Below are 9991 nucleotides of genomic sequence, written 5' to 3' on the forward strand. Positions count from 1 at the left end.
CAGGCTGTTGGAATCTGAGCGTTTCTCTCAAGTACTTAGATGCTTGTGATTGTAGGTAAATCTCTTACCAATTCTGTGTATTAATTTTCTTATAGCATAAGAGTGCCTATCTTGAAGGTGTTGTGCCTAGAGTAATCCAAAGAATATACAGAAAAGTGATCCCAGAACCCAGCTGCCTGAGTCCAAGAACCAATTTGCCTCTTTGGTGATTACAAAACATTCTCTGTGCTCTAGCTTCAATTCAGTGCGCCTATAGTTGTGATTATTTGCAAAGTTATGAAGAGTTGAACAGGACAAGTCCGGAGGACTGAGGAGATGGCTCAGAGGCTAAAGCATATGTCACAAAAGCCTGACAGCTTGAATCTGATTCATGGAACCTATGTAAAGATAGAAGGAAAGAATTCCACAAGGTTGTCCGGTGACCTTTGAATATTTATTGAGGCATGTGTGAACCAACAGCCACCTATGCCACACACACACACACACACACACACACACACACACACAAATTTATAAGAAATAATTTTAAAGAAACAAAAACCCAGGACATGTCTTTTCTTTCATGATTTCTTCAAACTCGGGCTATTCTCAGGTCCAAGAATTGACAAGCTGACAGGTGCCTGGGCTAAATCTAGCCCAGTACTGTATTTTTACAGTCTGTGACCCAAGAATTACTGGAAAAAGAAAATTACAAGAAGGGTATATTTTATAGTACAGGAAATTACATGAAATTCAAAAGTTGGAGTCCATAATTGCAGCTTTCTTTGATATAGCCATATGCATCCATTCATACATTATGTGTTGCTATTATGTTGCTGTAATAGCACAGATAGGCCTTGCGACAAAAGCACTCCTGCCCATGAAGCCTAAAATGTATTCTCTATGGTCTTTGAGAACAAGAGTTTACTGATCCTTGATCAAGTTCATCGAAATGATCATAAATCTGAATATGATTTTTGAGCTCCCTTTTTATGAAGACACCTATTTTAGTGACATTTCAAGTTACTCTGATAGAATATTTTGGACCCCCTCCAAAAAAAACAAGGGTTTCTGGCTTACATTCTAGGTTATAGTTCTTGAAAGTAGGGAAGTCAAAGGTGGCAGTAACTTCATGCAATCTCATCACATGAGTATTCATGATCAAGGACAAAGAGAAATTAAAATGTATATACATGTTTATTTGTTTGCTTGTGTTCAATGTCTCCAGTCACATACAATTCAGGACACTATGCCTAGGGAATGGTGCCACCTATAGTGGATTTGGTCTTCCTATAGAAGTTCGCTTAATTAAGACAGTATCTCACAGACACACCCAATGTAGGCAATGTATCACTGAGAAGCTTTTCCCAAATGATTCTAGGTTGTGTCAAGTTAACAATTAAAGCTATCCATCATGCCATGTCTCCTGTTATCAGAGGAGATTCTTTCCAATATCTGCATAGAATGTCTGTTCTTTTTTCTTATATCTTATTGTCCAGATTTTGTCTACATCTGGAACAGCAATTATTACACTGAGGCTCCACTCACATGAAAATACCACATGCGTACAAGCACACATCATGGATGCTACACAGCATATTCTCCATGGCAATTTGTTTCCCTTTGCTTCACTATTTTCAGAGCATCTCCATCCAAGTTTCTTTCCACTGAATGTATAACTGGGCCAAATCTACCATTATCTGCTCTCTTGAATCCATGCCCTCAGTGATGTTGATAACAATATAGTCCTGAGCATGTTCTCTCTAGCCTGATCAAAATATACTAATCAAAACACTTTGTATGATATACATTTGACAGGAACTATTAGAATCAATATATAAGTGAAAAGAACTAAAAATAATTGGGGATAGACCAGAGAGGAGAATGCTTTAGAGTATGAGGACTTGAAATGCCCCTGTATCCCCCATAAATAAGCCCCTGGCCTATTCTGAAAGGAGTAGTTGTGTCCTAACTAATAGACAAATATGTGAACGAGAAAATTGATTCGTGATTCTGTTGTACATCATAGCAGCAATGGAAGGAGAGCCTAGGAGACTTGGGGCATGTCTCAATCTCCTTAATTTGGAGAAGGCAAAGAACATAGAGGAATATAGAGATGTAGAGAAATCTTCATTTGGGACTGAGGGATGGATAGTTGCAAGGCGAAGGGAGTGTACAGACTGATGTTTTTCATCTACGAAAAGATTCATGTAAGTTTCAACAAAATATCCATATGTGCTATAATGAAATATAATTATCTATCACAACAGTATTTTTTGCAAAAGCATACAATTCAATGGTTTTAGTTTTTTTAGAATTGTGCATCCATCACCAAGATCTAATTTTAGAATAATTTCATACTATTAAGGCTAACCACCATATAGATTAACAGTCATTTTTCATTCCTATCCCTACATATACACCCAGGTTTGGCTAACCCACTCTCATTGTCTGTGGATTTGACAGCAGCAAACATTTCAGAGGGATGGAATTATATAGTATGGTATGTTTTGTGTCCATTTTCTTTTAGGTAGTGTAATATTTTCAAGATTTATCCATGCTGTGCTCTGGTTTTATTTTTACAACCTTTCTTTTTTCTTGTTGAGTAGTTTTTCATGTATGAGATACCGTGTTTTGTGTATTCACTCACAGTTAACTAACATTGACGACTATTTTTATGAGTAATATAAACATTTGGACACAAATTATTGTGTAGATACATGGTTTTATTTCTTTTTGGTAGATAAATTTTGAGTCTGATGATAAGTTGTTGATTTAATTTATGGATACTAAAAACATTTCTTTTAAAGGGATTATACCATTTTATCTTCCATCTTGTCCAATGCTTATTATTGTCTAAGCTTAGGTCATATTTCACATACGTATGTATACATTTTTATGTGACTGGGTCCCATGTTGCCCAGGCTGGCCTCATACTTGCTATGTAGTTGAGGGCATCCTTCGATTTCTGATCCTCCTGCCTCCATCACTTGAGTTCTGAGATAAAAGGCATTCTGTACTCCATCTGGTTTATGTTGTACTGAGGAAGCCATCCAGGATCTTGTGCATGCAGACGAGCAGGGTGCAAACTGATCTAAACATCTAGACCCCTCAAGTCATGTCTTAATTGATACTAGAATTCCATTTATTTGAAGATGAATTACTGCTATTGTTTTACATATTTCGAGTAATTAAATTTCACTTATTGAAAGCTAGTGGTGATAGGCAGTTTGAAAGATTGTAACTAAAATCTTTTCAGATGTGTGGAAAACACTGTGAAACAAATTAGTGCAAACTGTTGATCCTTGAAGCATTGAAGTTGACATGAAGTTTATTACAGCTAATGAAACTTGACATTTAACATTATGAGAATCATGTCAAGAAAGCTGGTTATTGTATGTTCAAGACTTGCACTGACTTCAAAGGTTCACAGAAATGAATACCCTTTTACAAAAAGTTTGGGCACTGTGTCACCTTTTAGTATCCTGAGTGATGCAGAAAAATAATGATCTAAGGAACTCCCCCTCTCTCTCTCTGTGTGTATGTGTTTGTGTGTGTGTGTGTGTGTGTGTGTGTGTGTGTGTGTGTGTGTGAGAGAGAGAGAGAGAGAGAGAGAGAGAGAGAGAGAGAATATGTGTGCAAGTGCGTGCGTGTGTGTATTTAAGACTGAATGTGAGAAAATTCTAGTATGATAACTCACACCTGTAATCTCAGCATTTAGGGGGCAGAGACAGGAGAATTGGCATGAGTTCAGGGACATCCTGGACTATAGAATGGTTCCATGTGTCAAGAAAAAAACAAAACAACAACAACAACAAGCTTGCATAAGATCAAGCCAGTATCAGACAGGAACTATCCTATCCTAACACTGTGCTTCTCCATCAAGGTGATTAGAATTCCCATATGATTTGTTGGCATGTATGGAACCATTTTTTCTTTGTCATGGTTGAGAGAAGATGTCATGTGAGTGACATGTAACAGGTAGAGGAGACTCCAAGGATGATCCCTCCTGCAGTATCCCAGATAACCCCACCACAAAGCTTTCTGTAGCACTCAGTGCCATGAATACAGAAGTGGAGAGCCCCTGTGTGAATGGATGCTTGTGAAGATGTAGAGTCTGTAGAGTCATCTCCAGTGCTAGAGTTACCTGAAGTACTGCCTCCCCTTATGTAAGTCCAGATGACAAGTTCTTTGTCCCATCCAGGCATCTTCAATTTGGAAGTGATAGGGTGAAGCCTGGCCTGTATGCTGGGGATGGATTTTTAGCAGACTGTGTCATTCCCTGATGTGGGATTCACCTCTGTTTGCTTTGAATACCATTGGTTAATAAAGAAACTGTCTTGAGCCTATAGTAGAGCAGGGCAGAAAGAGCTAGGCAGGGAAAACAAAACTGAATGCTGAAAGAAGGAAGGCAGAGTCGGAGAGAAGCTATGTAGCCCCGCCAAACATAGATGCCTGAACTTTACCCGGTAAGCCACAGCCTCGTGGAGATACACAGATTACTGGAAATGGGTTTAAATTAAGATATAAGAGTTAGCCAATAAGAAGCTAGAGCTTATGGGCCAAGCAATGATTTAAATAATATAGTTTCTGTGTGATTATTTTGGGTCTGAGCTGCTGGGTGGCTGGAAAAAAAAAAAAACAAGTGGTCTCCCTACAACAATCCCCTGTCTCTTCTCTGATCTAATTCAAAACCATTACTTTTTAAAGAGTTTATTTTATTTTCATTTGTTTGTTTTTGAGACAGGGTTTCTCTGTGTAACAGTCCTGGCTATCCTGGGACTCACTCTGTAGTCTAGGCTGGTGTCCAACTCAGAGATCTTCCTGTCTCTAACTCTCAAGTGCTGGGATTAAAGGGTGTTCACCACCACCTCCTGGTAAAATTTATTTTATGTATAAAAATGCTTTGCCTTTGTGAATATGTGTATGCTGTGTGCCAATAGAAGTCAAAAGAACTGGAGGTACAGGTGGTTGTGGGCCACCATGTGGGTGCTAGGAATTGAATTCAGGTCCCCTGTAAGAGCAAACACTGCTCTTAAACACTGAGCCATCTCCTTAGCCCCTAAAATGATTACTCTTCATCTAGGATGGCTTACCATGCTTGAAGCCCTGGGATTGATACTCAGCACTGAAAACAAAACAAAACAAAACAAAACAAAAAAACAAAAAAACGAGGTGAGACTAATCCGAGAATTGTAGTGTATGTCTGTAATCCCAGAATTTTGGAGGCACAAGGATCAGGAATTAAAGGCCAGCCTCAACTATATATAAATTTCAAAGCTATCCTGGGTTACCTGACCCCCTATCTCAAATAAAATAAAACAAACAAAACTATTGTAAATATTGTATATCTCCTGTGGTCTCTTTAAAGCAAATTAAAGTTCAGCATTAATATGTTGGCAGAGTGGATGTTCTCATTTCTGTTTCTTGTTATGGAAAGAATCAATCACTCAGCTCCTTTCTCTATGGCAACACACTGATTGTTTGGGGCAAACCTCTGAGTTATTGAAGCTTAAATAAGAAAATATCTACTAGTGTCTTCCAGGAAACTCAGGGTAAAATTATTTTTTGACATTTGTGTTGTGATTCTCCGCTTGATTTTGGCAAGGCCAGCTTCTCACTGAAAATAACATGCGCAGATCCTTCTGAGACTATCAATTTCACAATAAGCATGAGCCCTGGAATCTTGATGTGTTCCGCTTGAGGTATTTGGAGGCCATTTGTGTTAAGGAACAGAATCATTCTTCTGAGCCATCAGCCCCACTTCTGAAGAGCTGGAGAAGGTATTGTGTGAATAATACAAGCCAGCATGCAGGGGAAAGAGCCCGCATTCCACAACAGAGACTCCTAGGCTCAAATCCCAAGTCTGCTGCTTGTGAGCCGTGTGGCCCCAAGCAAGCACGCTCAACATTCGAAGTGATAGTTTCTACAGCTATTTAGGGCTGCTACATGGCACAGCGATTAGCAAATTACCATCCAAAATTCAGACAGCTGCCTACTTTTATTAATAGTTGTATTAGCGCATAGCCACGCCCATTCATTTTCATATCATAAAGCTTTGCAGAACTGAGTTGTGACAGAAGCCGCCTGAAAAGCCTAAAATGTTTACAAGCCGGCCTTTTCCGGGAAAATGGTCATTCACAAGTCTAAGGCACTCGATGAGGCTTCACATTTAGTAAAACATAAACACCAACAACTGTACAAACCTAGCTTTCAATCAGCATCTTCTGTGGACTCCTGAACATAAAAGGATATTTCTGTGTCTCGAGAACCTAGATATTACTGTTTCCACTATGCATATGAAACAAGTTTCTGAGAGTTTAACTTTCTTCATACCACACAGCTAACTAGGAGAGCTGGTGATGACATCGAAATAATGGGCTTGGAAGATGGCTCAGCTGGTAAAGAGTTTACTGAACAAGCATGAAGGCCTGAGTTTGATTCCCAGAACCCACATGCAAAGCCAGGCATGGCAGTATGTGTCTGTAATCCATCTCAGGGGGAATAGAAACACACGCACACTCGCATGCATGCACACACGTGCCACAAACAAGCAAATGAAACGACATCGCACTCAAGTCCAAAACCTGATCTCTCTTGCTGGCTTCCCGACACAGGTAAGCACACCTGCATGCACACCTACACACGGAAGTATGGACGTATGTGTGTAGGTGTGCATGGGTAACATATATGCACAAGTGTAAACGTAACGATGGTTTTAGTTTTTCTTCTCACTTAAAGATTTACTGATTTTTCTTCTTTAAAATGCTGCATATACATGTAAACCCAAGTCCGAAGTGGTTGTTACTTCCTGCTCATTTGGTCCAGTTGGCACAGTGCCATCAATATAGAATGCCAGCCTGATATTTTGAAGAAGGTCCAGACAATGAAGATCCCTTTGAACTAAGTTGTGACCCAGGCCTGGAGAGCTAATATATCCTTGCAGTAAAACAGTGAGGGTATATTGCTGGCCTTGCTCACTGAAAGCGAATTGCTTCTGGTAGTCCTTATGGACAAGTACTGAGAAAACTGAGTTTGTTAGACCAGTAGCTGCACACCGTGTACCAGGAGATGTGTTCATTTGCTCAAGTAAAGATACCACATCCGGTGTAGCAGCTGCAATTGGAGTCACTACCTGATTGAGTTTTCAATAGTCAACTCCCCCATCATCATCAATAGTCATTTCCCCCATCCATCATCCGCACTGGCCAGATAGAGGGATTAAAGGGGAGATGTGGAACCATCATCACTGCTCTATCATTCAAGTCCTGGATAGTGGGACCAAGTTCTGCAATTCCTCTGGGGATGTGTTATGTTTTCAATTTACTATTATCCTTAGCACAGACATGTCTAAAGGCTTCCATTTAGCCTTTCCAACCATAATAGCTCTCAGTCAACAGGTCAGGGAAACAAGGTGAGAATTCTGCCAACTTCTAAATACATCTGTCCCAATTATGCATACTGAGACCGGGAAAATAATCACAGGATGAGTTCAGGTACCTACTTGAACTAGGAAAATAATCACAGGATGAGTTCAGGTACCTACTTGAACTATTCTGAATTGATATTCAGCCAAAACTTTATTAATTGCCTTATCTCCATAGTCCTTACTTTAACTGGAGGGCCACAATATCTCTTGGGTTCTCTTGCAATCAGTGTCAATTCAGAGCCAGTATCCAATACACTCTGGGAACTCTGATTGTTTCCTTTTGCCCAGGGTGTAGTTACCCTTGCAAAGAGCTATAGGTCCCTCTGGGGAAGGATTGGAGAAAGGCTAACATAAAACTTTTAGGCATTTCATAAAGGTCCTTCCTCAGGAAAACTTAGACATTCCTTCATTCAAAGGGTTCTGTGCCTACAAACTGGCTCAAGTCTGGAAATTTTGTCATCTACCAAGATTCCCCTTTTCACAATCTAATGTAGTCTTTATTTGCATTTGAGAAATTTTCTGTTTATACATATCAAACAAAAATTCATTTGGTTTCTTATCTATTTCATGCTTGTCAACAACGTGATTGATTAGCTAGTACCAAAGGACCATATGACTTACATCACCATAAAATTCGCTTTGCCTGTGCTGACCACTTTGGATCAGGCCATTATGGACATTGCTTTGTCTACAGTGCCCATTACAATAACTATAATCAGCTTTGCTTCCATCTGACCACCACTGTGTTGGAGCCCAATTAAACCCACTGCATGCTGCCAATTTACTCGGGAGATCTTCTTTTTCTACTTCCCATATAGATTAGTTCTCCTAGGGTCCTCATTGTTGTCTAAGTTCTCTGTGATTGTGCTTTGTATGCTTGTTTTCTTTGCTTTATGTTTAAAAACCACCTATGAGTGAGTTCATGTGATAATTGTCTTTTTGTGTCTGCGTTACCTCACTCAAAATAATGTTTTCTAGCTCCATCCATTTTCTGGCAAAATTCAAGATGTCGTTATTTTTTTCTGCTGTGTAGTACTCCATTGTGTAAATGTACCACATTTTTCTTATCCATTCTTCAGTTGAGGGGCATTTATGTTGTTTCCAGGTTCTGGCTATGACAAACAATGCTGCTATGAACATAGTTGAGCACATGTCCTTGCGGTAAGATTGAGCATCCTTGGGATATATACCCAAAAGTGGTAATACTGGATCACTTGATTCCTGAACCCATGGATGCTGGCTATAGGGTAAAAAAATACCATATATTGGATACTGATTTATTATAGAACCTGAGACCACCGCTCATGTATAGCACCACCCACCATGGGCTGGGCCCTCTCCCATCAATCACTAATTAAGAAACTGCCCTACAGCTGGATCTTATGGAGACATTTTCTCAACTGAGGTTTCCTCCTTTCTGATGACTCTAGTTTGTGTCAAGCTGACATAAAACTAACCAGGACAACGCCAAAGGCATCGCAATCTCCCCTCGAAACAGAGGAGTCATGGCAGTTATAAGCTACATGATAAAGGTACTGCGAATTGAACTCAGGTCCTCTGCAAGAACAGCGCATGCCTCAAATGTTCTCTAGCCATCTCTCCCACCTGTTCCTTCGGATTTGAAAACCCTCACATTTTACAGAAAAGTGTTTGAAATCTTGAAAACTAAAATTGCTAGGTTTGAAGGAGGTGGATGAGACTTATAGATATTTCTGTCAGATACTCGCTGTCAATTGTTTTCTAGAAATTTAATTTGTATTCACTGTTTGCTTTCTTTCATGGTGTATATGCTTCATCATTCTTGCTTCTCCTTTATCCCTTGGCCTTGTATTCCTTCTCTTCCCATCTCTTCCCTGTCTTTTTTAGCTGAAGGCTTTGGAGAGAGCTGGGGAGGGAAAGAAGCTGGACAAACTAATTGCCCCCAATGCTGCTGCCACATTCAAGGTGATGACAAAATGTGGTCTCTTAAGAAGGACTACTGGCTATAAAGTAGGACATATCTCAAAGTTCTGTGAAATGTATTTTTGTCGGGTTTTGTTTATTTTAATTTGGTCTGAATTTATTTTGAGATATGATCTTCCTACATAACACTGGCTGTCCTGATACTTCCTAGGGAGACTAGGTCGACCTCAAACTAAGACAGATCTGCTTGCCTCAGATCTAGCAAGTGCTGGGTATAAAGATGTGACCTTTATGCCTGGCTGGCCACAGCACTTGTGTGAGGGTCATAGAGCACTGATCCATCAGTTCTCTCTCTCCACTGTGTAGATGTTTGCTTATAGGTGTGCTTTTATATATTAAATTAGATATTCAAGTCTATGCAGCTTTGTAACTTGATTTTGCATTCATAGTGCATGCTTTAGCCTGTAAAAATACATATTGTACAGTTAACTCTATCTTGTGGATAGATGAGAATTGATATGTATTCTTTTCAAAGTGCAACTGACAGAAACCAGCACAGTGCCTCAGATAGAACTTAGCATAAACTGGCTCACACTTTCTTCACCCCTTGCTCTACATGGAGCATGGTTGATGAAACTCACTTAATCTTGTTGATTCTCAAATTAAGGTTTTTCTCGACAC

The sequence above is a fragment of the Microtus ochrogaster genome, chromosome X (genome assembly GCF_000317375.1).
Source record: "Microtus ochrogaster isolate Prairie Vole_2 chromosome X, MicOch1.0, whole genome shotgun sequence".
NCBI lineage: Eukaryota > Metazoa > Chordata > Mammalia > Rodentia > Cricetidae > Microtus > Microtus ochrogaster.